The following is a 26731-nucleotide window of genomic DNA, read 5'->3' as shown; positions in this document are numbered from 1 at the left end:
GGTCACTCTTGGGGGTTCTTGGGGGAAACCTGGCATCTGTCAATGTCTAAGCTGGGCACCTACAAATGGGCTCCTATTCACACTGAACCTGATAATTAGGGAACTTGGAAGCCTTAATTGGCCAGACCTGGGCATCCTGGAATGAGAGACACCTGTGAGTCTTATTTCCTGGAGTGGCCTGGGGCCTCAGCAGCAGCACAACCAAATGGAGACTGACTGCTGCCATCTTTGCAACCCCAGCACCAGATTGTATTGTGGGGGGAACCACTCCACCTAGGAGAATATCCAGGTGGTTTGGATTATCCATGGCCCCACAGGCCTGGAAGGCCCTGGGTGCCCAAGGCCTGCTGAAAAGGTGCATACTGCCCATGGGTGTGCTGTGAGTTTCAGGGTAGCCAGGGATCCAGAAGAGTTCAAGGCTTGTAAGGGTTTGGATAACTGGAGCATGTTTGGGGGGACTCAAGGCTTCTGCATAATTCCTACCTAATGGTGCATACTTCCTCTGAAGGCAGAACTGAGGAACTTTCAAAAGCCTTGTTAGGGCAAGGTAGGCAGGGGAAGGCCACAGTATCCTCCAATAAGACACACCTGGGAGCCCAGCATGCTGGAGACCTGTGGATGGAGAGTAAACTGCACATGTGGGTCCCACACAGCTCTCCAGAGAAAGGGAAAATAAGGTTCAGCCTGGGTCCCAGTGCGAGGCCAGGAACCATTTAGGGCTAGGCCAGGTCACTCTCTGGGTCTCTTGGGGAAAACCTGGCATCTGCCAATGTCCAAGCCCATACCACAAAGAGGTTCCTATTCAGCCAGAACCTGATAGTATGAGAACCCTGAAGCCTTAATTGGTGAGACTTGAGAGCCCTGGAATGACAGACTCTTGGGAGTCCTGGGGGGCTGGGACCTCATCAGCACTACGAATTAATGGGGACTGATTGTCGCCACCTTTGCATCCCCAATATCAGATTTTATTGCAAGAGGGACCCCTTGACCTTGGAGAATATCAGGTGGTATAGATGGACAGGGCCTCACAGGCCTGGATGACTCTGGGTGCCCAAGGCCAGTTGGAGGGGTGGGTACTGTGTGTACACATGCTGTGTAGTTCAGGTGGCCAGGGTTCTAGAAGAGTTCAAGGGTTGTGATGGGCTGGATATCTGTCACAGGTTCTTGGGGGACTTAAGGTGTCTACCTAATTCTAGCCATACCTACCTAATGGTGTGTATTAACCCTGAAGACAGATGTCAAAAGTTCAGAAATAGCAGAATAAAACCAATGAGTCACCAAAGTAGTTATTAGCAAAAGTTTATTGTGCACACACCAAAAAGACAGCTTGTGAAGAGAGTACTCAAAGCAAAACATGGAATGAGGCTCAGGGATCTATTGTTACAAAGTAGCTTATGTAGTTAGAAGGCAATGACTCCATTCTTCACAGTGATTGGCTGTAATATTAGAATTTTCTTAAATGATATGGAATTGGTGAGTGGTTACCTCATATGAATTTTGGGAAATAGTTTAAGGTTTGCTTGTGATTTCCAGAAGCATAAGCAAGAAATGGCCCAGGTCAAGTTAGTCTCACTTGTTTTGCAAAATAAGCTAAATTAAGCTTTGCCTGTGTGACAAAACTGGTTTTGTCTGCTCAGGGAATTTCCAAGTTTGGTCCCCATTATTTGATTTTAACAATTCCCTCTTTTCATCATTCTCTCCGCGTGCCAAGTATAGTGCACTCTAGTTTACTACTGTTGATATAGCCAGTCTGAAGAATAACATATTTGCTGTTTCTACCAGTTGAGTGGACAGGATGGAGGGTCATGTAGTCACTGTTACTAACACTTGCGCTGTCATCATCATGGACATGGGCAGTCAGTTCTTCGAGTTGTCTAATCCCGGTGGATATCATTTGATGTGTGTATGATTAGCTGCCAAAAGGCATTTAAAACCCTTGAGAGGATACAATGCACTAGAGAGGTTAATATGATGACTTATAAGGAGAACACTAGCCAAGGATGTAAAAATTCCCCAGAGCAGAGATTCCCAGGAGCCAAGATTTAACCAATTAAATAACTCAAATGGGTTATAATAAGGTTCAGGTTTTACCTAAGTCAATCTACATCCTTGGGGGGAGGGAGATAATGTATAAGTGGGTTTCAGATTTTTTTTCTGAGGTTTTTACGTGGACACAACATGCTATATTCATGACATATCCTCATGATTACTCAGGACAGGATGGACATGAGGAGTTAATTTCAGGCGGCAGTGTTGCAGGTGAGCTTCCACCTAAATTAGGCCTGTATGTGATATGAAGAATCAGGTAATTTAATTAAAGGCACTTCTGTGGACACAAGAGAAAAAACAAAGGTTAATAGTTGGAGCAAATTATAAATTCATTTTTTGAGTTTGGAGAGCAGCCAGTTGAGACCATTACTAGATTTGGGTTGGAAGCATCTTCAGATGGTGCAATGAGGATGGCAGTTTTAGTCCGATGGACTTTCCTGGTTTGCAGTTTGACTGTCTTTGATGCTGTCATCAGGTGTTTTGTTGAACTTTCTTGAGTGGCCCATACAGCATCAGGTATGAAGCTTGCCCATTCATAATCTGTTGTGATGTTTTTTCTGAAGTTGACAAGAAGATAACAAAACCTTAAAGACAATTAACAGGACTAGAATCTGATATTCACACAAGTGTGTTACTGAAATATAATTTTTCCCTTTATGTTCCCATTTCTATCAAAGAAAGCCCCAAAGTAAGACTCATGTGTTTGCAAATTAAGACAACTCTGAAACACTTGGCCTGATTACTTACATAAGTGCAGCAAGAATACTGATTGACCATATAGGCTTTTTCAAATCTGCTTTGCTGAAACTTTTCATGAGGAATCTCAGATTGACCTTTCAAGTCTCTTTAGGCAAGAATCTAAGCTAAGGACTTGTCCAATTGTGTCCTCTTACAAAGAGAACAGATTCTTATTTAACTTATGCAAATAACTATATTGCCATGAAAATAAGAATACTAAGAGTTTTTGAATTCTGGAGGGATGTGGAAGGGAGGAAAATAAAAATGTTTCATCTTTGTTCACAAATGCATATTTTACCAAATCGCTGATAGCGTAAGAGAAAAAAGTTTCCTTAAAACTGAAAAAACAAAACATAAAAGAACCCATAATGTTTCAAACAAAAAGTCATAAAAATTATAATCATCTTTATCACTACATTCAGTCTCGTGTAATTCTTGTTTTGCTTCATCTTGGATTAGGAGCTCTATGAATCAATCGGTTTTCCATTAGAGTTTTAGAAATTCTTACCCAGTTCGGTGTCACTATCTTAAAAGTATCAGAAACCCGCATTTTAAAGTAGTTGTCAGGATCTTTCCCATGAATCTCTTTGAAGATGAAGCATTTTTGCAGGAACACCTTTGCAAAAGCATCAAAGTAAAACTGTAATTATCTGTGAGAGACAAAAGACTTAAAAATAGATATGGTAAAAGATCTGGTGAGAGTTCACATATACACATGAAAAATGATGCAGTTGCTTAGTTACCCATTGAACCAAAGTGACAATTAAAAGATTTCAAAGGCAAATTCAGAAAGTTACATAGTTATAAAACAACCTTAGTTCTTTTAATAGAGAAGATAGTTTTCTTAAGTAATCAAAGACGTGAGAAAGACAACATGGTGCATAGGAAATATTTTTGAAGACACAGAATCTTTGTTTCTTAGGCAGATTACACTAAAGGTAAAGAAAAGCCTTTGTTTATAATTTTTCATCAAGCATTGACCAATAATCTAAAAAATAAGTTTGTTTTTGTAACAGAGAGAAAACCAACTTCTAATTTTGCATCAGTATACTTTTTTTTTTTTTTTTTGCTGAGGAAGATTCACACTGAGCTAACATCCATTGCCAATCTTTCTCTTTTTGCTTGAGGAAGATTTGCCCTGAGCTAATATCCATGTCAATTTCCTCTATTTCATATGTGGGTGACTGCCACAGCATGGCTGCCAATGGGTGGTATTGGTCTGGACCCAGGAACTGAACCCATGCTGCCAAAACAGAGCATGCTGAACTTAACCACTGGGCCATGGGGATGGCCCCAACACTAGTATACTTTTTTTTGAGGAACATTAGACCTGAGTTAACATCCTGTCACCAATCCTACTCTTTTTGCTAAGGAAAATTGGCCCTGAGCTAACATCTGTGCCCATCTTCCTGTTTTTTTTTTTATATATGGGACACCTGCCGCAGCATGGCTTGATAAGCAGTGCCTAGGTCCATGCCTGGGATCCAGGCCTGCGAATCCCTGTCCATCAAAGCCATGTCTCAGCTACAATAGCACAAAACTCAAAAGAATAGTTGGATCCAAATAGTGTTTCTGGCAGATGGACTAAGTTAGGTTTACCTGCTCAGATGGCCAAAATTCTTCACTAAAGATTTTTTGTTTGCATGCTGTAAGAATCCTTCTAGAGCTATTTTTGTGGTCATTTTGTCTTTTAGCAACGTATTCCTATCAACCAAAGAATGCATTCCCTTGCCTCTGAGAGGTTTGGGATCCTCTCTTTTAATTGTGTCCCTTAAAGTGGACTTATCTAAGCTAATGTTTCCCTGAAGTGGTCACTAAAATTCCAAATTATACAAAAGTTCACCTATTTTCCAAAAAGGCACTAGATCCTGGTCCATAGTGGGTATACATATTGGAAGAAGAATTTTTTGAGGGAGATGGAGAAAGAGTTTTAGACCAGGTGAAACCCATCTTTGCTTTTAGATTCTCTAAGACATCTTAACTATGAGGGCCCCTCGTTCTTAACAGCTTTCCAAAATACAGGGAATCACATGTTTTTTCCCCTTTTGAACAGAATAAAGTGGCTTACCAAGAAGCTTCAACAAACAAAATACAAGTATGCAAAATAAAGTCGTAGCGCTCAAAACACAAAGTGAGGAGACCTTGGATCCAAGACTTACCTTCTCCAGGTGTCTCCAGACTTACAAAACTCCAGGCCCATGAGAAAGCAGCAAGCTCAAGGGGCTCTGGGGACGCCAGCACCTGGTTGCTCACCACCTTCAGAGTCCTGGGGGTGGGGGTTTCTTTGGATCCCACCTGTCAGGTACAAATAATCAGTAACCAATCTATAGAGAAGAAAGAGAGATTTAATGAGCGGATTAGAGGACTAGTCTGGAAACACTCTCTTGGCTAGGGAGGAAAGCCCTCCAGGGAAGTATGGTTTACATCATGGTTATATACCATTTCAGAACAAAGAACATACACTAGGCATGACAGGAATACAATTTTTTTCCCCCAAAGCCACAAGATGTTTTGCTGCAGTTCAGAACATACACAACAAGCCAACTTGACCTTAGCTCTCTGGGAGAGACGGCTTATCTTCAAAGTACTGGTATCAACATCAGAGAGAGGGAGCCGGCCATCCCTATCTTTATAGAGTGCATTCTGTACTTTGAGAAAAGGTTTGAAGCAGATGTACAATGCTTGTTTGATGGGTCATAAGTCGGGCTGCTCTGGGAAAAGCAAGCCTTAGGGCAAATCACATTTAAACCAGAATGGCTTCCCCATATACCTCAATATGTGAAAACTTATTGCTATTCTTAGTATTTTCATCACACTTCTGATACCATAAAATGTCAGAAGTTCAGACATAGCAGAAGTAAAATCGATGCATCACTGAAGTAGTAATTAGTAGAAGGTTACTGTGCACATGCCAAAAAGACAGTTCTGCCAACCGAGAGCACTGAACCAAAATAGTGAACAAGGCGCAGGGGTATATTGTTATAAAGCAGCTTATATAGTGAGAGGGCAGTGATGGTTTTTTCAACACAGTGATTGGTTATATTAGAATTTTCTTAAATGATAGGGAATTGGTTGGTGGTTACTTCATATCTGTTTTGGGAAACAGTTTAAGATTTGCTTATGACTTTCAGAGGCATAAGCAAGAAATGACCCAGGTCAAGTTAGTCTTACTTGTCTTACAAAAGAAGCTAAATTAAGCTTTGCTTTTATGACTAGACTGGTTTTGTCTGCTCAGGGAATTTTCAAGGTTGGTCTTTGTGTTTGGTTTTAACATAGAACTAGGGGGAACTCAAAAGTCTTGCCAGAGTGGGTAGAGAGGAGCTGGCCGGGCTGTCCTCTAATAGGAGGCATATTGGGAGCCCTGATTGCTGTAGAGGCCGCAGCTGACGAGGCCTGAGGCAAGAGTGAAGGGCCTGCACAGCTCCCCAGAGCAGGTGAAATAAGACCCAGCTCAGTACCCAGTTCTGGGCCAGGACCCAGTTCAGGGGAGGCTGGGTCACTCTCTGGGGCTCTCGGGGAAGCCAGGCATCTGCCAGTGTCCAAGCCCACACCTGCACAGAGACTCTATTCACCCTGAAACCAGATATTGGGGGAACTCTGAAGCCCTGATTGGTGAGATGGGGCAATCTGGAATGGGAGATGCCTGGAAGTCCTGGGTCCTGGAGGTGACTGGGACCTCATCAGCATCACAATCAAATGGAGATGATTGCTCCTTTTGCAGCTCCAGTTTCAGATCCTATTGCAGGGGGAGCCCCTCCACCCAGGACAATAGCCAGAGGGTGTAGACAGGCCATGGCCCTGCAGTCCTGGAGGGCCCTGGGTGCCCAAGGACTGGTGAAGGGGTACATACTACCCATGCACAAGACATGCAGCTCAGGACAACCAGGGGTCCGGAAGAGTTCAAGGGTTGTGAGGGGTCAGCTCAGGCCTGCAGGTTCATGGGAGACCCAACGTGTCTGCGTAATTACAATCCCTATCTTACCTAATGTTGGCTATTCCCCCTGAAGGCAGAGGTGGGGGGAATTCAAAAGTCTTGCCAGGATAGGGTGCAGAGGGGCTGGCCAGCGAATTTCCCGGTAAGAGACACCTGCAAATCCTGTTTGCAGGGAAGGACACAGCTGCTGGAGGCGTGTCCTGTGCAGGTCTCCAGAGCAAGTAGAAATGAGACCCTGCCCAGGACCTGGTCCCAGGCCAGGACCCAGTGTAGGAGAGGCCAGGTCACTCTCAGGGGCTCTTGGGGGAAACCAGGCATCTGCCAATGTCCAAGACCCCATCTGTGCGGAGGTTCCTATTCACCCTGGTGGCAGATATCTCAAGAATACTGAAGCCTTGATTGGTGAGACCAGCCTGTCATTGAATGAGAGATACTTGACAGTCTTGGTTCGTGGAGGGGCCTGGACCCCGTCAACAGCACGACCAAATGGGAACTGAGTGTCACTACCTTTTCAGCTCAAATATCAGATCGCATTGCATGGGGGCCTCCTCTACCCAGGACAATATCCTGGTGGTTTGAACAGGCCATGGCCCCACAGGCCTGTGGGGCTGTGGCTATACTGAACCATCTGTATGCCCTCATGGGTGGGGTGGGCCCCCTCTACCCATAAGGGCATACAGATGGTTCAGTATAGCCACAGCCCCACAGGCCTGGATGACCTCACTGTCCAAGGCTTGGTGGAGGGGTGTTTATTTTGCCTATCTTTGCAGCAGATTTCAGAGTATCCAGGGATCTGGAACAGGTCACAGGTCAGGAGATGTTGGGTCATCAGATTGGGCACTTGGAGGAACAGGGCGTCTGCCTAATTCCAAGCCCAAATCTACACATGGTGACTATTCCCTGGGAGGCAGATCTGGCAGGAACTCAAAAGCCTTGCCAGGGCAGGGTGGGGAGGACCTAGCAATGGTATCCTCCAATAAGGGACCCCTTAGGAGTTCTGGTTGCTGGAGAAGCCCCAGGTCCCCATCAGGCTGCATGACCAAATGGAGATAGACCTTGGCCAATTTGCAGCTTCAATTTCAGATTGTATTGCAGGGGTCCCTCTCCACCCAAGAGGGTATTCAGGTGGTTGGGTCTGGCCATGGCCCCACAGGCCCGGACGGCCCTGCCTGCCCTAGGCCTGGTGGGTGCTGCTCATGTCCATGCCATGCCATTCTGGGTAGCCAGGGAACTTGAACTGGTCGAGGTTTGTGACATGATGGACCACTGGCCCAGGCTCTTGGGGGATGCATGGTGTCCACTTAATTCCAAGACTAACCTAAGCAATGTCTTCCATTCACCCTGTAGCCAGAGTTACCAGATACTCAGAAGGCTTAGTCAAGCTGGATTGGGTAATGGCTGGCTGGGGTATCCTCCAATAAGAGACGACTGGAAGCCCTGATTGCTGGAGAAGCCCCGGGTCCCCATCAGGCATGTGACCAAATGAGGATTGACTGTTGCCACACTTCTAGGCTCTGCATTGGAGTGTGTTGTGGGAGTGTCCCCCTCCACTCAGGAGGATGACCAGTTGGCTGGGCCAGGCACTGGCCACACAGGCATTGATGTCCAGAAGCCCTTGGTGTCTGGAAGCGTGCAGAGCACATTCATGCTGTGTGGTTTTGGGAGCCAGGCATCACTGTGCTAGCGTCTGCCCGGATCTGGGACAGGTCATGGGTCCTAAGAGGCTGAGCCATGCGTATGGGCTATGGGGGACCAAGGCATCTGCCAACGTTCAAACGTGCACCTACCCAATCCCACCAGTTGCCCCTGATGCCAAGTCTGGTGAGAACTGGGAATTCTTGCCTGGGTGGGCAGGGCAGACCAGGGTATCCTCCAATGGGAGACACTTGGGAGCCCTGGTTGCTGATCAGTTCTGGTTCTCGCCGTCTTTGCACCAGCCGCATGTGAATGCGTTGCAGCTGCTGGAGGCCGTCACTCCAGTCAGATGTCCAGTTGGTGGGGGCCAGCCTCCTGTCCCACAGGCCAGGTGGGTGTGAGTTGCTGGGGGCCTGGCTCAAAAGAGTGAACTGCTCAGGTCTGTGCCAGGCAGCTCTCTTGAGCAAGGGGGAGCAGCGTCCAGCCTGGGACCTGGAACCTGGCCAGAACCCGGATTGGAGGAGGCCAAGTCACTATCAGGGGCTCTTTGGGAATACAAGGCATCTGCCAAGATCCAAGCCCACACCTACCCAATGCTTCTATTCACCCTGATATGGCCTGATATGGCAGGAAATCTGAAGCCCTGCTAGTTGGGGCCAGGGCCTCCTGGAATGTGACAAACCTGGGAGTCCTGGTTGCTGGAGAGGTCCTGGGTCCCCATCAGGCAGCAGGGCCAAATGGGGTCTGACTCTCACCACCTTGCAGCCACCACACCAGAGGTTGTGGATCAACCCTCTCACTCCAGGTAGCTGGCCAGGTGGGCTGTTCCACTCACTTGGCCATCTGTCTGGGAAGAGCTGGCCTCCCAGAACTATTCCCCTGAGGTGGCAGCTGGAAAGGTGGAGTGGGGGTGAGTCTGACCCCATCCTGCCCTGCTCTCTGTTCTGGACATGAGGTCTCTCCTGCAGTCAGGGCTCCCAGGTGTCTCAGCCAGGGAAATTTGCCTGCTCAGGAATGGCTTCAGAGATCCTGGGAGGCTGGCATTGCTCTGCGAAGTTGTGATACCAAGCACTGGGCTGGTGAAGGTGATGGAGTCTGTGACATTTATGCATGTAGGGACAGGTGGCGTTTGGAGGGATCTCTACTCTGTCTTTCAGCAAGAGGAGAGTGTGTGTGGCTAGGGCAGGAGAGGTGGCTGCATCCTAGACCACCTGGTATTCTCACTCCGGCCGACCCTTCCAGGTCATACCTGGTCCTGACATGCTTAGTTTCCCATTTCAGAGTGAGGAGGCCTGTTCGTGTGGTAAGGGCTTGGCCTTTGGCGAGTGTGGTTTGGCCCCCAGGAGCCAGCACCCAGTGACTGGTGCCCCTGCAGACACGGACCTTGTTTGGATCTGTGCACTGGGCACCGGGCATCCTGGCTGAAGAGAGCGGGTAAGGGTGCTCACAGGAATTTCACTCCTGGCACCTTGCCTCTGGCAGACCCATCATTTCAGGCCTGTGTGGTCAGGGCCAGGCACTGCACAGCCAGTGATCCACATGGTGGATGTGGTCCCCACTTTACACCCCTGACATGGAGGCTAGAAACAATGTGTGAGCCAGACCCCATACTGCCCTGCAGCCTGATTAGGGATGCTGGGCCTCTCTGGCACTCAGGGCTTCCAGGTGTCTCTCATCTGGGGAATCATTTCCCACCCCATCGGCTCCCAAGATCCTGTAGGATCATTCTTGCTCTGGGAAGTGTGGTTGGTGGCATGTTGGGCCCTTGTCCTAGGTCCATTGACTCCTCTGAGGTCCTTATTCCAGACCATTCCCTTGTTGCCCCTGAAGTCAGTCTGCTACTTACCTTCCTCTACACATACCTTAAGCCACAGAGACCACCCAGAGGGCCCCAGCCCAGCCCTGCCTACTTTCCTGGGCAACCCCACACTTCACTCAGTTGGACAAGGGCTTGGCCTGTGGGCATCTTACCAGGATGAAATAAAGAAGAAAACACTTCCTGATTAGGAGGCCAGAAGTTAGAGGCCAGCTGCCCCATCACATGGTGCTGGCACTTGGGCTGGGCAAGGAAGAGACAGTGCTGTCCTGTAGATGGCCTCAGGCAAAGGGCTCCTGGGATGTTTTCTGGGCCCCTTGCTTTGGGACCTTGATGGTTGGACCTGATGTGTATGTGTGTGTTTCTCTGCATGTGTGTGTGTGTGTGTGTGTGTCTATGTTCATCTCTGCTTTTCCCCTTTGTACAGTGAGGCCCATCTTCCTGAGGAAGCACTGCACTGTTTCTCAAGAGCAGTGGCGGTGAGTGAGCCCAAGGGGCCTGACCCTCAGCCCCATCCTGTTTACTCAGGACTGTATCATGGGCTCTGAGTATAAGGGCTTCATTCTTTTAGTCCTCCCCTGTCGTGAGAAGGCTGTTTCATTCAATGGGATATCAGAGCAGGCCCTGAGGGGAGAAGATCTCCTTTGCCAAATGTATGAGTGGTGAGCTGGTGTTCGTGGGCATTTTGGACATTATTGTGAATTGACAGGGCATCCGGTTAGGTGCCTGGGAAGAAACCTAGGATTTAGAGAGCCTTTCACTCTGGCGTCAGGGTGCAATCCCACCAACCCCAAGCTTGGTCCTTGATACACATGTGCCTGGGATTTGTTTGCCTGGAATGTTCTGCCTACTGGCATGATATGAGGCACTAGGCAGGTGAGGGTGACAGGGACTATGGTTTTTGTGCACATAGGGGCATGTGGAGTTTGGAGGGAGCCCTATTCTGGCCTTTGGCAAAAGGAGAGAGTGATGAATGGCTAGGGCAGGAGAGGTAGCCAAATCCTAGGGTACCCAGTATTCTCAAGTGGGTCCACTCTTCCAGGTCATGCCTGGTCCTGATAGCACTTAGTTTCCCATTTCAGAGGAGAACAGGTGACTTTATGTTGGTACGAGCTCGGGCTTTGGCATGTGTGATTTGGCCTCAGGAGTTAGTAACTGGGGCCACTGCCTGCATGGGCCATGACCAGACCCTGGCACTGGGCCCTGGGCCTCCTGGCTGCAGATAGCCACAAGGTGTGTGCCTATACAGTTAGTTCCCTGTCATCTCACCTTGGGCAAAGCTGGCCCTTCAGGCCTTTTGAGCCAGGGCTCTGCCCTGTAGTCTGGGTGATCAGCCTGGGGCTTGGGGCCCAAGCTTTTTGCACCTGATGCAGAGGCTGGAAAGGTGGTCTGAGCCAGACCCATAACAACCCAGCTGCCTGATCCGGGACACTAGGCCTCTCTGGCACTCAGGGCTCCTAGGCATCTCTCATCTGGGGAAAGCATCTGAAATCATGCTTACTCTGGGAAGTATGATCCTCTGAATCTTGGGCCTGTTTCCTAGGTCCCCTGAGACCCTGAAGTCCTCATCCCAGCCCTTCCCCTTTCTTTCCTGAAGCCCATCCATAGCTTACCTACCCCCACACAACCTAAGCCACAGAGATCACCCAGAGGGCTCTGGCCCAGTCCTGCCTACCTTCCTGGGCAACCCCACACTCTACCCAGTGGGACAAGGGCCTGGGCCCCCTCCGTGTTCACCCACGTTCAAAAGAAATGAAAATTTCTTGATTGAGAGGCTTGGGTGGAGAAACTGGCTCCTCGCTGCAGGATGTTCACATGTGGGCTTGGCCATGAATGGAGAGGACTGCCCTGAGGATCTGTCAGGCCAAGGGCTCCAAACCCTGGCAGTGACAGTCTCCAGAGTGCTTTCTGGGCCATCCACCTGAGGGGAGCAGCCCCCTACTGAGCCCACTATCTTGTGCCTTGACTGTAACGGACGGAGATATAAAGAAGCAAAGTGTACACTCCACACACAGGCAACTATTCCCTATGTGGGGGCAACAGGTGTTTGAATTCAAAATTTTAAAAATGTCTCTTTCTATAACACCAAAAAATGAAATTCTTAGGTATAATTATAACAAAATAATTACAAATATGTATCCAGGAATGATGAAACATAGTGAAATAAGTCACAGACTATCTAAACAAAGAGATATTCCTTTTCCATGACTGTTTGACTCAACTCTGTGAAGATGACAATTCTTTCCAACTTGATCTATGTTGCAAAGAACAGTGTCCTAGAATTTACATGAAAGGGAACATGATACCTGAATAATATAGATACATAGATAAACGGTATAGAATAAGGAGCTCAAAGTACATCTGTACAAATGGAGCACCTGATCTTTGTCAAAGGAGCCATAGCAATTCAATATAGAATAGGTAGTCTTTTCAAAAAGTGGTAATGGAACAATAGGACAACCATGTGGAATAAGATGAACATAGACACAAACTTTGCAATTTACACAAAAATCCACTCAGTATAGTTCATAATCTTAAACGTAAAATGCAAAAATATAAAAATTCTGGGAGAAAATTAACCTGATCTTGGTGTTGGTGAAGGATTTGTCTCTACAACTCCAAGAGCACAATCTATGAAAGAAAAAAAGGGCTGGCCTGTGGCCAAGTGGTTAAGTTTGTGCGGCCCAGGGTTTCACTGGTTCAGATCCTGGGGCCGGACGTGGCACCGCTCATCAAGCCATGCTGAAGTGGTGTCCCATATGGCACGACCAAAAGGACCTACAACTAAAATATACAACTGTGTACTGGGGGGCTTTGGGGAGAAGAAGAAAAAGAAGAAAAACAAGAAAATTGGCAACAGATGTTAGCTTAGGTACCAATAAAAAAAAAAAAGAAAGTAAAAAAAATCTAAGGTGAACTTCATTACAGTTCAAACTCTCTACTCTCCTAAAGATTATTATGAGAATAAAAGCCCAAGCCACACATTGGGAGAACATATTTGCAAAACATGTATCTGGAAAAGAAGTTGTACACAAAGTCTGCAGAGACTCTGTAAGATTCAACAAGAAAAAATCAAGCAACCTGCTATCTGAACAGACACCACATCAAAGAAGGTATACAGATGACACATTAACATACAAGATGCTCAACATGGATTGCAATTAGGGAAAATGAAATCAAAACAATGAGATATTGCTACATACCTCTAGGAATAACTTTATCTCTATCTATGATCAATTTTTCATGAGGATGTGAAATATAGGTATTTCATACCTATATATTTATATTTAGATATATCTAAATATTTTTATATTTAGGTTGGTCTAGATATGTATTTAGATATAAGTATTTAGATATTTATATTTAGCTGTAAATATTTAGAGTAGCTTTATTTACAGTGGTGCAAACCTGGAAGGACACAAGGTGTCTTTCAATAGGTGAATGAGTGACCAAACTTTGTTACATCCATATGATGTTTTATAATAAAGATAAAAAGAAATGACCTATCGAGCCACACAAAGACCTGATGAATTTAAGTGCATATTTATAAGTGAAAGAAGTTAGTCTGAAAAGAATACATACTCTGGTATTCCATTTATATGACATTGTATAAAAGATGAAACTAGAGACCAGGTAAACATATCAGGCCTCCTTGGGAGCAGGGAGGCTGAATAGGTGAAGCGTTTCCTGGGATACCTTGATGGCAGAGAGCTGCCATTATGCATTTGTCAAAACCCACAAAATTTTATTGCACAAACAGTAAGCCGTAAAGTATGCAAATAAAAAATAATCATTTAGGAGGTTGATGTATCCTAAAGAAGAATGCAGAATGTGACAAAATTATCAAGCCATATTGCAAATAAACGAAATAATCTCACTGCACGTGGTGTGAAAGGAAGACACTGATGCAAGTTACTGTAAAGGAGTCAAACCTTTAAGAATTAAGGCGAATGAATTGTATACAAATATTTGACTCTATATGATAACCTTATTTCCCACAGAGCCACTAGTTAATTCAGAAACTGTTATACATATATACTAGTATCCTGGAACTGGACAATTGATGGATGGCAAAAGGTGGCTGCCAGGTGTCTCACTGTTGGAGTAGAAGGTTAAGGATAAGCAAGATGAAAAAGCTAGAATGATTCATGTGGCAGTGAATTAGAGTTAGAGACATCAATATAGATACAGATGATTCTCTATGGGAATATTTGTGTCTAGGCATATACACAGTTTAGGATACATGCATATATTTCCTTGCACTATCAGCTGAGGGAGCAGAGAATCTGTATCACTCCAGTAGCAGTAAGCACACTTAGAACAGAGGTGACTTATCTTCATTGTCCAGGTTCTTAATACTATTCACCAATAAATGGAACCACGGATCCTTGGAGAAATGGCTGATAGCAGGACTGGGGCAGGAAACATACAAAAAAGCCTGGAGAATCTTGTAGTGTCAGAAATTAGGAATGCTCAAAAAATCTACAAAGATGAGGTTATGCCAAAGGAAAAGAGGAGCCAACTGAAAGAAATCCCAATAGCCAAAATTGGGACAATTTAAGTAACAAAATAAGTAAAATGGATGACAATCCAAAGTATAAAACACCCATCATTCCATGTGTATATAAGTAAATAAATAAGTGCTGACTAATAGAAATCTCCCACAGAGAAGATTCTAAATAAATCATACTCAGTCATCAAAGAGGTGGAACATACAACTTTCCACTTCTTAAGTGTGGGCTGCACCTAGTGACTTCCTCACAAAGAGTAAAACACAGTATGGACAAGGCAATAAGAGTAGGTTTACAGTGAGGAAACCTGATCACCACTCCTCAGCCAGGAGATCATGGGTGAACATCAAGAGTGACAAAGAGTCTTCAGACCAGGTGCCCTTGATATGAAGCGATGGGAATGCCATTTTACCACTTTGGTTACATAACTCATAACTCAAATCTAATCAAGAGAAAAAAATAAGATATATCCAAACTGGGAGACATTCTACAAATATGTGAGTAGCACTCCCCCAAATTGTCAAGATCATTAAATCTGACATAACTCGGAAAAACTGTCAGTCAAAGGCAGCTTAATGGAACATGACAGCAAAATGTCATGATCCTTGGATAGAATCCTGGGAAAGAAGAAGAAACTGAGGACATGTGGATAAAGGCTCTACTTTGTATAATTATAACGTATCAGTATTGTGACAAATGTACCACACAAGGATAAGATGTTATTAAGAAAAGGAACTGGTTCTGGGCTACATAGGAAATCTCTGCACTGTCTTCACAATTCTTCTGTAAATGTAAAACAATTCTAAAGCAAAAAAATTATTTTAAAATATTGTTATATTTTTCTAAAACCATTATGTTTTTTCTAAACCATATTAAATAATCCTACTAATATTTGTCACTATTAACTAATCCTATTATGGTTTTGTTCAATTAATAGCAACTTTGTAAGAAAAATTAATGATAGAGGATAATGTATAGTATCAAACGCATATTTTACTTTAAAGTAATAACACATACGATTATAGTTTTTGTATAATATCAGCCTGCTTGGGCTGCTATAACAAGATAGCATTGACTGGGTGGCTTAAACAACAGAAATGGATTTATCAGAATTCTGGAGTCTCGGAGGGTGCCAGCCAGTTTGGTCCCTGGTGAGGGCTGTCTTCCTGGCTTGCAGATGGCTGCCTTCTGGCTGGATCTTCACACGGAAGTCCCTAGTGCCTATGTACGGACAGAGAAGGAGAAATTTCTCTGGTGCCTGTTCTTGCAAGGACACTAATGCTATGATATCAAGACCCCACCTTTATGACCTCACTTAATCTTAATTGTATCTTTAGAGGCCTCATCTCCACACACAGCCACATGGCGCGTATCAGGGCTTCAACATACAAATTTGGGGGAGACACTGTTCTAAAATTATACTTTCACTTTAACTTACATAGGTATAACTGGGTGACCATATGGAGAGGCCAATGTCATGGGGAAAGGCCAAGAAGAAGGTACATGCCACTCTACCTGGGGCCCCAGGGACAATACCAGGATGGTCAGGAGGCAGAATTTGGGAGTGAGAGGAAAATCTTAGGCCAGAGCTTTTATTGGGATTTCCTCAGGAAAGGCAAAGCAGTGCAGAGTGAACAGCTTAGGTTTGGCTAGTTTAAATAATTCCAGCAGCCTCGAGAGCTAGAGGCAACCCCAGGCACGTGATATTGGGTCCGGGCTGATTTAGGGCGGGGGAAATGTTGGACTTGGTATGTGAGAGTTTGATAATGAGGCGGCTGGAGCTACTGACTTGGAATTGTTTGGTTTGCATATGAAAGACATAGTCCTGGGAAAGTTATTCTCATCTTTAGGAGTTAACTATCCCTGAGAGGGGCAGTCTCCCCAGTTCTGTAAGGCCCCCTAATGCCAGAATATCAAGAATATGGAAAGTATGGAAATATAGTTAATGTAATGAGCCCTGTAGTGAATGGATGCTAAATAGGCAAATACAGAATCAAAGAAAACACAGAACCAACACGACATACAGTCCATACTGTATAGATTGTTATTATCTTTTTGTTGTTATTGCAGTTCTGGTATGGCTGTGTCCTTGATTTGCTCTTTAAAGAGCTGATCACTCTAAGCTCGGGGAGATTAAGATTTGACAGAATCTATTTGAAAGTCTGTTCAGTGAATGCAAAACTTTAACAAAACATATGGATATGCTTCCTGAATTTAAAAATAAATAATAAAAGAAAAAAGTAGAAATGTATGAAAACCATATGAACGGATTAATTATTCAAGGAAATAGGCCAGTAACAAAAATAAGGAGATAATAGTCCTCCTAATTTCACAATGAAACACAGATATATAAAAATAAACAAAGTGCTGGTGAATAAATAAAAGGCAATAGGAAATACTGGGGTATATGAGGAAGCTGTTTGCTTTAAAACTAATTCGGCCTGACTTTGTTTTTCCAAAAAGGCCTGGTGTGGCCTGTTGAGCAGGCATTGTACGTCTGCTTTAAACATTTACTATGTTCCAAAGATAAGAACGATGCCATTAAAGATAGGGATGTAGCTTACCCCCATATCGGCATTTCTTTAAGGGCATGCATTTCTTCTTGGAAACTGAGGATTAATTACTGATCTGCTGTGCTCACCTTGTGACCACTGACCTGCTGTGCCCGCTAAGCATCTTGTGACAGTAGCAAAAGAGACATTCCTGTCATATGTGATGTATGCTCTTTGTTCCAAGATGGTACGTAACCACTCTGTATGCACCTCTTCTTTGGTTCTCTTCCTTCCTTGGAAGGCCCTGGGCTACAGTCCTCAAACCTGGCTCATAATGATCATACCCCAATTTGGATTACAGATTGATTATAGATTGTTTGCATTGACAGTGCTTTGAGATATTGAATTTTTAAGAGGAGAAAATTTATTTTCAGTTAATACATCTAAAATCCAAAAAGTAGTCACTGACGTTTATTAAATATTCTGATGATTCAGGCCCTATTGAAATGTCCTTATCTTAAATAACATGAAATATCAATAGGTTTATTTTTAAAATCACCATCAAGTTTCCATCCTCTGAAATTGATTCATGAATTTTGCTTACTGTAATATTATCCCAATTTAGAAGTACTCGACATATATTTGTCTATACAATACCAGTCACAGCTGGGGGGTTCTGGTTCAAGATGGAGATGTAGACTCCTGAACTCACCATGGACACGCTAAATCTACAGCTACCTACAGGAGAATTTCTTCTGAAAGAAATCCAGAAACTAGCTGAGCGACTCTTATGCATTGGGTAGATGAGAAAAAACAAGTAGGGGTGATTGAGATACAATCTCACCATAAACCCCACCCCTAGTGTGGCAACATATAACCAGGAGGGGATTGATAACTTTCAGCTTCTCCCTGAGGAATAAAATGAAGGGCTTGGACCTCATATCTGGTGCCCTGGATTTTAAGACTTCCCCCTGAGAGATGGGCCCCCAAAACATCTAGCTTTGAAAGTCAGTGGGGCTTGTGTCCAATGAGACCCACAAGGCTATAAAAACTCAGAGATAGCTCTTAAAGGGATCACATGGATTCACCTTGGCTAATCCCTCAGAGCCAAACCCAGAGGCAGCAGACTGAAATGCACCCAGTATTTCACTGAAAGTTCTTCTTTGCTTAACTTGAAAGCTACATCCTGAGGGGTAGTCTTCTAATTTACAAGACATCTAGGAGCTGACTGAAATACTCTCCAGACACTGGGGAGGCCAGTAGGCCCCATCTCCCCACTCTCCCTTTGCCTTGCTCTAGGTCACTGGGATCTCCCAGAAAGGAGCTTGTGCATTTATGTCTGGTGCTGCAGTTTTTGTGGCTACCACCCAGGGGCTGCCTCTTGATTCTGGGCTTGGTGGCCACCAGGGCTTAAGTTAGCAAGTCCCACAGGACTGTACCAAATAGGGAAATAGTTCTTAAGCAGCTATCCTACCAGGGCACACTGCAGAGGCAGCAGGCAGAAATACTTAGTCTTTCTGTGGAAAAGGTGTATTTACTTATCTTAAAATCTGGGGCCTGAGGGGCAGGGCTTGTAATTTTACACACATTTAAGGGCTGACTGCAATCTTGTCCAGAAATCAGAGAGGCTAGGGGGCACCATCTTTGTGCTGTCCCTCTGCTCTGCTCCAGGTTGCTGGTGTCTCTGAGAAAGGAGCGTGTGCACAAATCTGGAACCCCAGATTTTGTGGTTGCTGCCCAGAGGACACATCCCTTGATAGCCTGGCTCTGGTGGCCAGAGGGACTTGTGTTCACTGTCAATGAGATAGTAGCAAACAAACAGTTCTTAACTGGCTATCTCCCCAGGGCTCAGTGCAGAGGGAGCAGACAGAGTGCCCATCTCCCAGTTCTTCCCCTGGAAGAAGTATATTTCTATACTTTAAAAGCTGTTGCCTGAGGGTCTGGCTTCCAGTCACCCTACATCTAGGTGCTGACTGAGACCCTTCACTTTGGGACACTGTCAGGTCTTAGCACACCTTCAGCTACTGGAAGCCACTAAGAACAAAGAAGACTGCTTGGATAATTTTGAAGGTTTAAGTGGCAACCCACAACTGGGATAGGGTTGAATGAAAAGCTTCATCTCCTACATAAGACCACTTCTTCAAATGAGGAGTGGCTATTTTATCTAATGCAAAGAAATCAACACAGAGAGTCAAGGAAAATGAAGAAACAAAGGAAAATGTTCCAAAGGAGAGAACAACATAAAACCTCAGAAAAAGACCTTAATGAAATGGAGATAAGTGATTTACCTAATAAAGTGTTCAAAATAATATCATAAAGATGCTCACCAAGGTAGGATACGTGAACAAAGGAGAAGTTCAACAAAGAAACGGAAAATATAAGAAAGTACTAACAGAAATCACAGAGCTGAAGACTACAATAACTCTACTGAAAATTTCAATAGAGGGACTCAACAGCAGACTACATGAAAAAGAAAAAGGGATCAGCAATCTCAAAGACAAGGCAGTGGAATTCATTCAATCAGAGGAGAAAATGAAAAAGAGTGAAGATGGGTTGAGAGACCTATGGGACAATATACAGATGGCCAATATTCGTATTATAGGGGTCCCATGAAGAGAAGAGAGAGAGAAAGGAGAAGAAAATGTATTTGAAGAAATAATGGCTGAAAACTTCCCTAACCTGGGAAAGAAACAGACATCCAGATCTAGAAAGCCCATAGAGTTCCAAAGAAAGATGAATCCAAACAGACCCATGCCAAGGCATGTTATAATTAAATTGTAAAATGTTAAAGACAAGGAGACAGTGTTAAAAGCAGCAAGAGAAAAAACAACTTGCTATGTACAAAGGAACCCCTATAAGCAGATTTTTCAGCAGAAATTTTGCAAGTGAGAAGGGAGTGGCATGTTATCTTCAAGGCACTGAAAGAAAATACTGCCAACCAAGAGTACTCTTCCCAGCAAACTTGTCTTTCAGAATTGAAGGAGAGAGAAAGACTTTTTCAGACAAGCAAAAGCTAAAGGAATTCAGCACCACTAGATTGGCCTTGTAAGCAATGATAAAGAGACCTCATTAAGCTGAAACAAAAGGGTGCTAATTAGTAATAGGAAGACATACAAAATTATAAATCTCACTGGTAAAGGTAAGAATATAGTTAAATTCAGAATAATCCAATATTGTAATGGTGGTGGGTTAATCACTTAAAAAGCTAGTATGAAGGTTAAAAGACAGAAGTAGTAAAAATAACTAAAACTACAATCCTTTGTTAATGGATGCACAAGGTAAAAAGATGTAAATTGTGACATCAAAAACATAAAACATGATGGGAACAGTAAGAATGTAGAGCTTTAGAATGCATTTGAACTTAGGTGTTAGCAACTTAAACTAGACTGCTATCAACATAAGATGTTTTACATAAGCTTCATGGTAGCCACAAAGCAAAAACCTGTAGTAGATACACAAAAGATAAAGAAAAAGGAATCTAAGCATACCACTGCACAAAGTCATCAATCACAAAGAAAGAGAGCAAGAGACGAAAGAAACAAACGAATTACAAAACAGCAAGAAAACAATTGACAAAATGACAAGTCCATACCTATCAATAACTACTTTAAGTGTAAATGGACAAAACACTCCAATCAAAATACACAGAATGGCTGAATGGATTAAAAAAACAAGACCCAACTGTATGCCACCTATAAGACACTCACTTCAGCTTTAAGTTCACACATAGACTGAAAGTAAAGGGATGGAAAAAGATATTCCACACAAAGGAATCCAAGGGAAAGCTGAAATGGCTACACTTATATCAGACAAAAACACTTTAAGACAAAGACTGTGATAAGAGACAAAGAAAGTCATCACATAATGATAAAAGAAATCAATCCAACAAAGATATAACATTTGTAAATATTGATGCATCCAACATAGGAGCACATAAATATATAAATCAAATATTAACAGACCTAAAGGGAGAAATACACAGTAATACAATACCAGTAGGGAACTTCAATATCCCACTTTCATGATTGGATAGATAATCCAGACAGAAAGAGAATAGCAAAACGTTGGACTTAAACTGCACATTAGACCAGATGGACTTGAGAGACATTTACAGAACATTCCATCCAAAAGCAGCAGAACACACATTCTTCTCAAGTGCAAATGGAACATTCTCCAAGGTAGATCATGTTAGGCCACAAAACAAGTCTTAATAAGTTTAAGAAGATTTAAATCATATCACACACCTTTTCTGACCACAATGGTATGAAACTAGAATTCAACAAGAAGAAAACTGGAAAATTCACAAATATGTGGAGATTAAACAACATACTACTGAACACTCAATGGACCATTGAAGAAATCAAAAGAGAAATAAAAAAATCTTGAGACAGATTGAAAATGGAAATATTACATACCAAAATTTATGGGATGTGGAAAAGAACAGTCCTAGGAGGAAAGTTCACAGCAAGAAATGCCTATTTTAAGAAATAAGAAAGATCTCAAATAAACAACCTAAATTAATGCTTCAGGGAACTAGTAAAAGAAGAATAAACCACACCCAAAGTTAGCAGAAGGAAGAAAATAACAAAGGTCAGAGTGGAAATAAATGAAATAGAGACTAAAAAGATATTAGAAATGATCAATAAAATTGAGTTGTTGTTTTGAAAAGATAAAAAAAATAGCCAAAACTTTAGCTAGACTTATGAAGAAAAAAAGAGGGAGGACTCAAATAAACAAAACCAGAAATGATGGGGCCAGTGCAGTGGTGTAGTGATTAAGTTGGTGTGCTCTGCTTCGGCAGCCCAGGGTTTGCAGGTTTAGATCCTGGGCGCAGACCTAGCACTGCTCGTCCAGCCACACTGTAGTGGCATCCCTCATAAAATAGAGGAAGATTGGTACAGATGTTAGCTCAGGGCCAATCTTCCTTGCAAATAAATAAATAAATAATAAAACCAGAAATGAAAGAGGAGACATTACAATTGAGACCACAGAAATACAAAGGATCACGAGAGACTACTATGAACGGCTATGTGCCAACAAATTAGACAGCCTAGAATAAATAGATAAATTCCTAGAAATATATAACCTACCAAGACTGAATCATGAAGAAACATAAAATCTGAAGAGACCAAGTACTAATAGGGAGATTGAATCATTAATCAAAACCTCCTAAAAAACAAAAGTCCAGAACCAGACGGCATCACTGGAGAACTCTACCAAACATTTAAAGAGGAATTAATACCAATCCTTGTCAAACTCTTCCAAAAAAGAGAAGATGGAGAAAATACTTCCAAATTCACTTTATGAAGCCAGAATTACTTTGATATCAAAACCAGACAAGACACTATAAGAAAAGAAAATTATAGGCCAATAACTTTGAAGAACATTGATGTAAAAATTCTCGAGAAAGTATTAGCAAACTGAATTCAAACATACATTAAAAGGATCATGCATCATGATCAAGCGGGATTTGCTCTTGGGATGCAAGGATGGTTTAACATCCACAAATCAATATGATACACTATATTAATGAAATAAAGGATAAAAATCATATGATCATCTCAATAGATGCATAAGAAGCATTTGATAAAATTCAACATCCATTCATCTAAAAAATTCTTCACAACGTGGGTTTGGAGGGAATGTACCTCAACATAATAAAGGTCATATATGACAAGCCCACAGCCAACATCATACTTAATGATGGAAAACTGAAAGTTTTTTTTTTTTTAAGTCACTTTAGCTCCCTGTACCAATGGCTTTAATTATGTTACGGGATCTTTCAGGAAATGCTATATTTCAGGGTTCTTTTTTTTCTTTTCTTTCTTTTTACTAGGAAAGATTCACCTTTAGCTAATGTCCATCACCAATCTTCTTGTTTTTGTTCCCCTCCCCAAAGCCCCAGTACGTAGTTGTATATTCTAGTTATGGGTCCTTCTAGCTTTTCTATGTGAGCTGCTGCCACAGCATAGCTACTGAGAGACGAGTGGTGTGGTTCTGTGCCCAGGAACTGAACCTAGGCTGCCGAAATGGAGTGTGCTGAACTTTAACCACGAGGCCATCAGGTCTTGCTCTGAAAACTTTTCCTCTAAGGTCAGGAACAAGATAAAGATGCCCACTCTCACCACTTTTAATCAACATGGTACTAGAAGTCCTAGCTAGAGCAATTAGACAAGAAAAAAATATATATATATAAGGCATCCAAATCACAAAGGAAGTAAAACTGTCTCTACTTGTAGATGTCTAATGTTACATATAGAAAGCCATAAGATTCTCCCCAAAAGTTGTTAGAACTAATAAATGAATTCAGTAAAGTTGCAGGATATGAAATCAATATACAAAAATCAATTGTGATTCTATACACTAATAGTGAACTATCAGAAAGAGAAATTAAGAAAGCAATCTCATTTACAATTGTGTTAAAAAGAATACAATACCTAGGAATAAATTTAACCAAGAAAGTGAAAGACCTGTGCACTGAAAACTGTAAGAAATTGATGAAAGAAACTGAAGAAGACGTGAATAAATGGAAAGATATTCCATGCTCATGGACTGGGAGAATTAATATTATCAAAACGTCCATACTACCCAAAGCAATCTACAGATTAAAGAAATCCATATCAGAATTCCAATGGCTCCTTTTAGAGAAATAAAACAAACAGTCATAAAATCTGTATGGAACCACAAAAACCCAAAATAGCCAAAGCAATCTTGAGAAAGAACAACAAAGAGGATGCATCATGCTTCCTGATTTCAAATTATATTACAAAGCTATAGTAATCAAAGAAGTATGATATTGGTGTAAAAACAGACACATAAATCAATGAAAGAGCATAGAGAGCCCAGAAATAAACCCACACATATATGGTCAACTAATTTATGACAAAGGAGCCAAGAAAATACAATGGGGAAAGGACAGTCTCTTCATAAATAGTGTTGGGAAAACTGGACAGCTACATGGAAAAGAATGATACTAGGCCACTATCTTCACCATACACAAAAATGAACTCAAAATGGACTAAAGACTTGAACATAAGATCTACAACCACGAAACGTCTAGAATAAGACATAGACAGTAAGTTTCTTGACATTGGTCTTGGCAACGATTTTGGATTTGACACCAAAAAGCAAGGAAACAAAATAAAAAACAAGTGGGACTATACCAAAGTAAGAAGCTTCTACACAGCAAAGGAAACCATCAACAAAATGAAAAGGCAACCTACTGAGTGGGAGAAAATTTTTACAAATTATGTATCTGATATGGGGTTAATATACAAAATATATAAAGAACTCATACAACTCAGCAACAAAAAGCAAACAATCCTATTTTAAAATGGGCAGAGGAGCTAAATAGACAATTTTCCAAAGAAGATATCCAAATGGCCAACAAGTACCTGAAAAGGTGCTCAAAATCACTAACCATCAGGGAAATGCAAATCAAAACCACAATGAGATATCACCTCACACCTGTTGGAATGGGTATCATCAAAAGACAAGAAATCACAAGCATTGGTGATGATGTGGAGAAAAAGGAACACTTGTATGCTATTGGTGGGAATGTAAATTTGTGCAGCCACTATGGAAAACAGTAAGGAGGATCCTCAAAAAATTCAAAATAGAACTACAATATGATCCAGAAATTTCACCTCTGAGTATTTATCCAAAATAATGAAATCACTATCTCAAAAAGATATCTGCACCCCCATGTTGATTACACTATCATTCACAATAGCCAAGACATGCAAACAACCTGTGTTCATCACCAGATGAATGTGTAAGGAAAATGTGGTATATACACAGGCACAGACACACACACACACACACACACACACACACACACACACACACACACACACAATGGAATATTATTCAGCCACAAAAAAGGAAATCCTGCCACTTGCAACGACATGGATGGACTTTGAGGGCATTATGCTAAGGGAAATAAGTTAGACAGAGAAAGACAAATATGGTATGATCTCACTTATATGTAGAATCTAAGAAAAAAAAATAAACTCAAAGATACAGAGAACAGATTGGTGGTTGCCAGAGGTGGGGGCTGGGGGCTGGGGGCTGGGTGAAATCGGTGATGGTGGTCAAAAGGCACACATTTCCAGTTACACAACTAAGTCCTGGGGCTGTAATGTACAGCATGGTTATTATAGCTAACAATATTGATTGTATATTTGGAAAACAGCAGTCATAGTGGGGACCTGGAAAAGGTATTTCACTAAGTTGAAATTAAAGAAAAATGTTTATGGTCACTGAGTCATGAAAACTTGTCAGATGTAGCATTTCTTCCCACTCAAAATCAGGGATGTTAAGAAATATATAGTTAAAATATTATTGACTAGCATGCTTCCATTAAAGCTGGGAAAGTAAAATTACAATAAATTCTGATTTGGGTGTAAATAACACAACTAATACAAAACATAACATAATATAAATAACATATATTGTGAATTTTTGTACACCTACTTTAAATTTTCTCAACGTTTTTTAAACTGCTTAAATATTGTAGGAAAAATTAACTATGAAAAAACTTAATAAAAGCATGTGTGTATATAGGGCACAGATTTTCCCTTTTGCCTCAGGTTCCAATATGGCTCAGCTGGACACTGGGTGTCCCCAACTCAATTGCCTGGAACACTTGGTATTTTGTATATTCATTTCAAGGTTGCATATGTGTTTTTTCTTCTGATTTCTATTGAATTTCTCCCCAGAAATGATACAAAATTTGTAAATTGAGAACAACACATTGAGAACTGCAGAACTCTCAGCACATAACGACCCCATCCAAAGACCTGCACTAAGACACTTGACCAAACTCTGGCATGGCTTCTGACAACATAAGGCTGTGTCCTTAGGATGACCCCAACCCCACCCCGTTTTAAAATGCCTGCCTTGGAAAGGTCAACGCTACCAAGAAATATACTAATTGTTCCAGTTAACACATGGTGATCAACCCCTGAACCCTAAATGTCAGGGTGTGTATTTCTTAGACACTGTCTTGTGTTGGCCATTTCATTCACTGAGCTAGGAGCCCAAGTCTAGCAGAGAGAAGCTCTTTTTGCTATTGGTGTGTGCATCCAGCTACTGTTTCAGACCATTGCAGATGCATGAGAAGTGCCAGGGCCTCCTGATGAGAAAGAGAGGAGTATTTATGAAGCATTTCTCTCTGGCCTTGGGAGTTATCTCTGTGTGTGTGTCTTTGTTTCTCCCCTTACTGCCTCAAGCTCATGGAATTGATGAAGCACCTTCCTGTTTCTTGATAGACATGGTGATAAGCAGACCTGAGGGGTCTGAGGCCTTGCTGTAGACTCTTTACTTGGGAGTGTGCCTTGGGTTCTGGGTGAAAGGGCCATTTGTTCCCTATCCCCCTCCTTGTTGTGAAAAGGCATTTCATTGGATGGGATAGCAGCCCCAGTCTAGTGGTGAGAAGGTCTACACTGCCATTGGGCGGGGCAGTAAGCCATTGTTTAGGAATGATGGTGTGTGGGTGAGAATTGCCAGGGTCCCCTGGTGCTGCCTAGAGACGGAGATCAGGTAGCCTTTCTCC

The 26731-nt window shown here is 42.6% G+C and overlaps 1 long non-coding RNA gene across 7 annotated transcripts in view; it reads right to left on the bottom strand.

Annotated features, from left to right (window-relative positions):
* Positions 1 to 1283: 1283 nt before the first annotated feature.
* Positions 1284 to 26731, bottom strand: part of LOC103542134 (uncharacterized) — a 110826-nt gene continuing 85378 nt past the window's right edge. For 4 of the 7 annotated variants that reach the window (XR_011524621.1, XR_011524622.1, XR_011524628.1 and 1 more), the window contains 3 exons: positions 4947 to 5111; positions 3296 to 3403; positions 1284 to 2606 (listed from right to left, as the gene is read on the bottom strand). This is a non-coding gene — a long non-coding RNA (uncharacterized lncRNA). The remainder of the gene's footprint in view (positions 2607 to 3295; positions 3404 to 4946; positions 5112 to 26731) is intronic. The other 3 variants (XR_011524623.1, XR_011524624.1, XR_011524630.1) reach the window with 1 other exon arrangement.

The sequence above is a fragment of the Equus przewalskii genome, chromosome 1 (genome assembly GCF_037783145.1).
Source record: "Equus przewalskii isolate Varuska chromosome 1, EquPr2, whole genome shotgun sequence".
Lineage (NCBI taxonomy): Eukaryota > Metazoa > Chordata > Mammalia > Perissodactyla > Equidae > Equus > Equus przewalskii.
The sequence above is the reverse complement of the archived record's forward strand: the minus strand, read 5'-3'. Positions and strand labels throughout refer to the sequence as shown.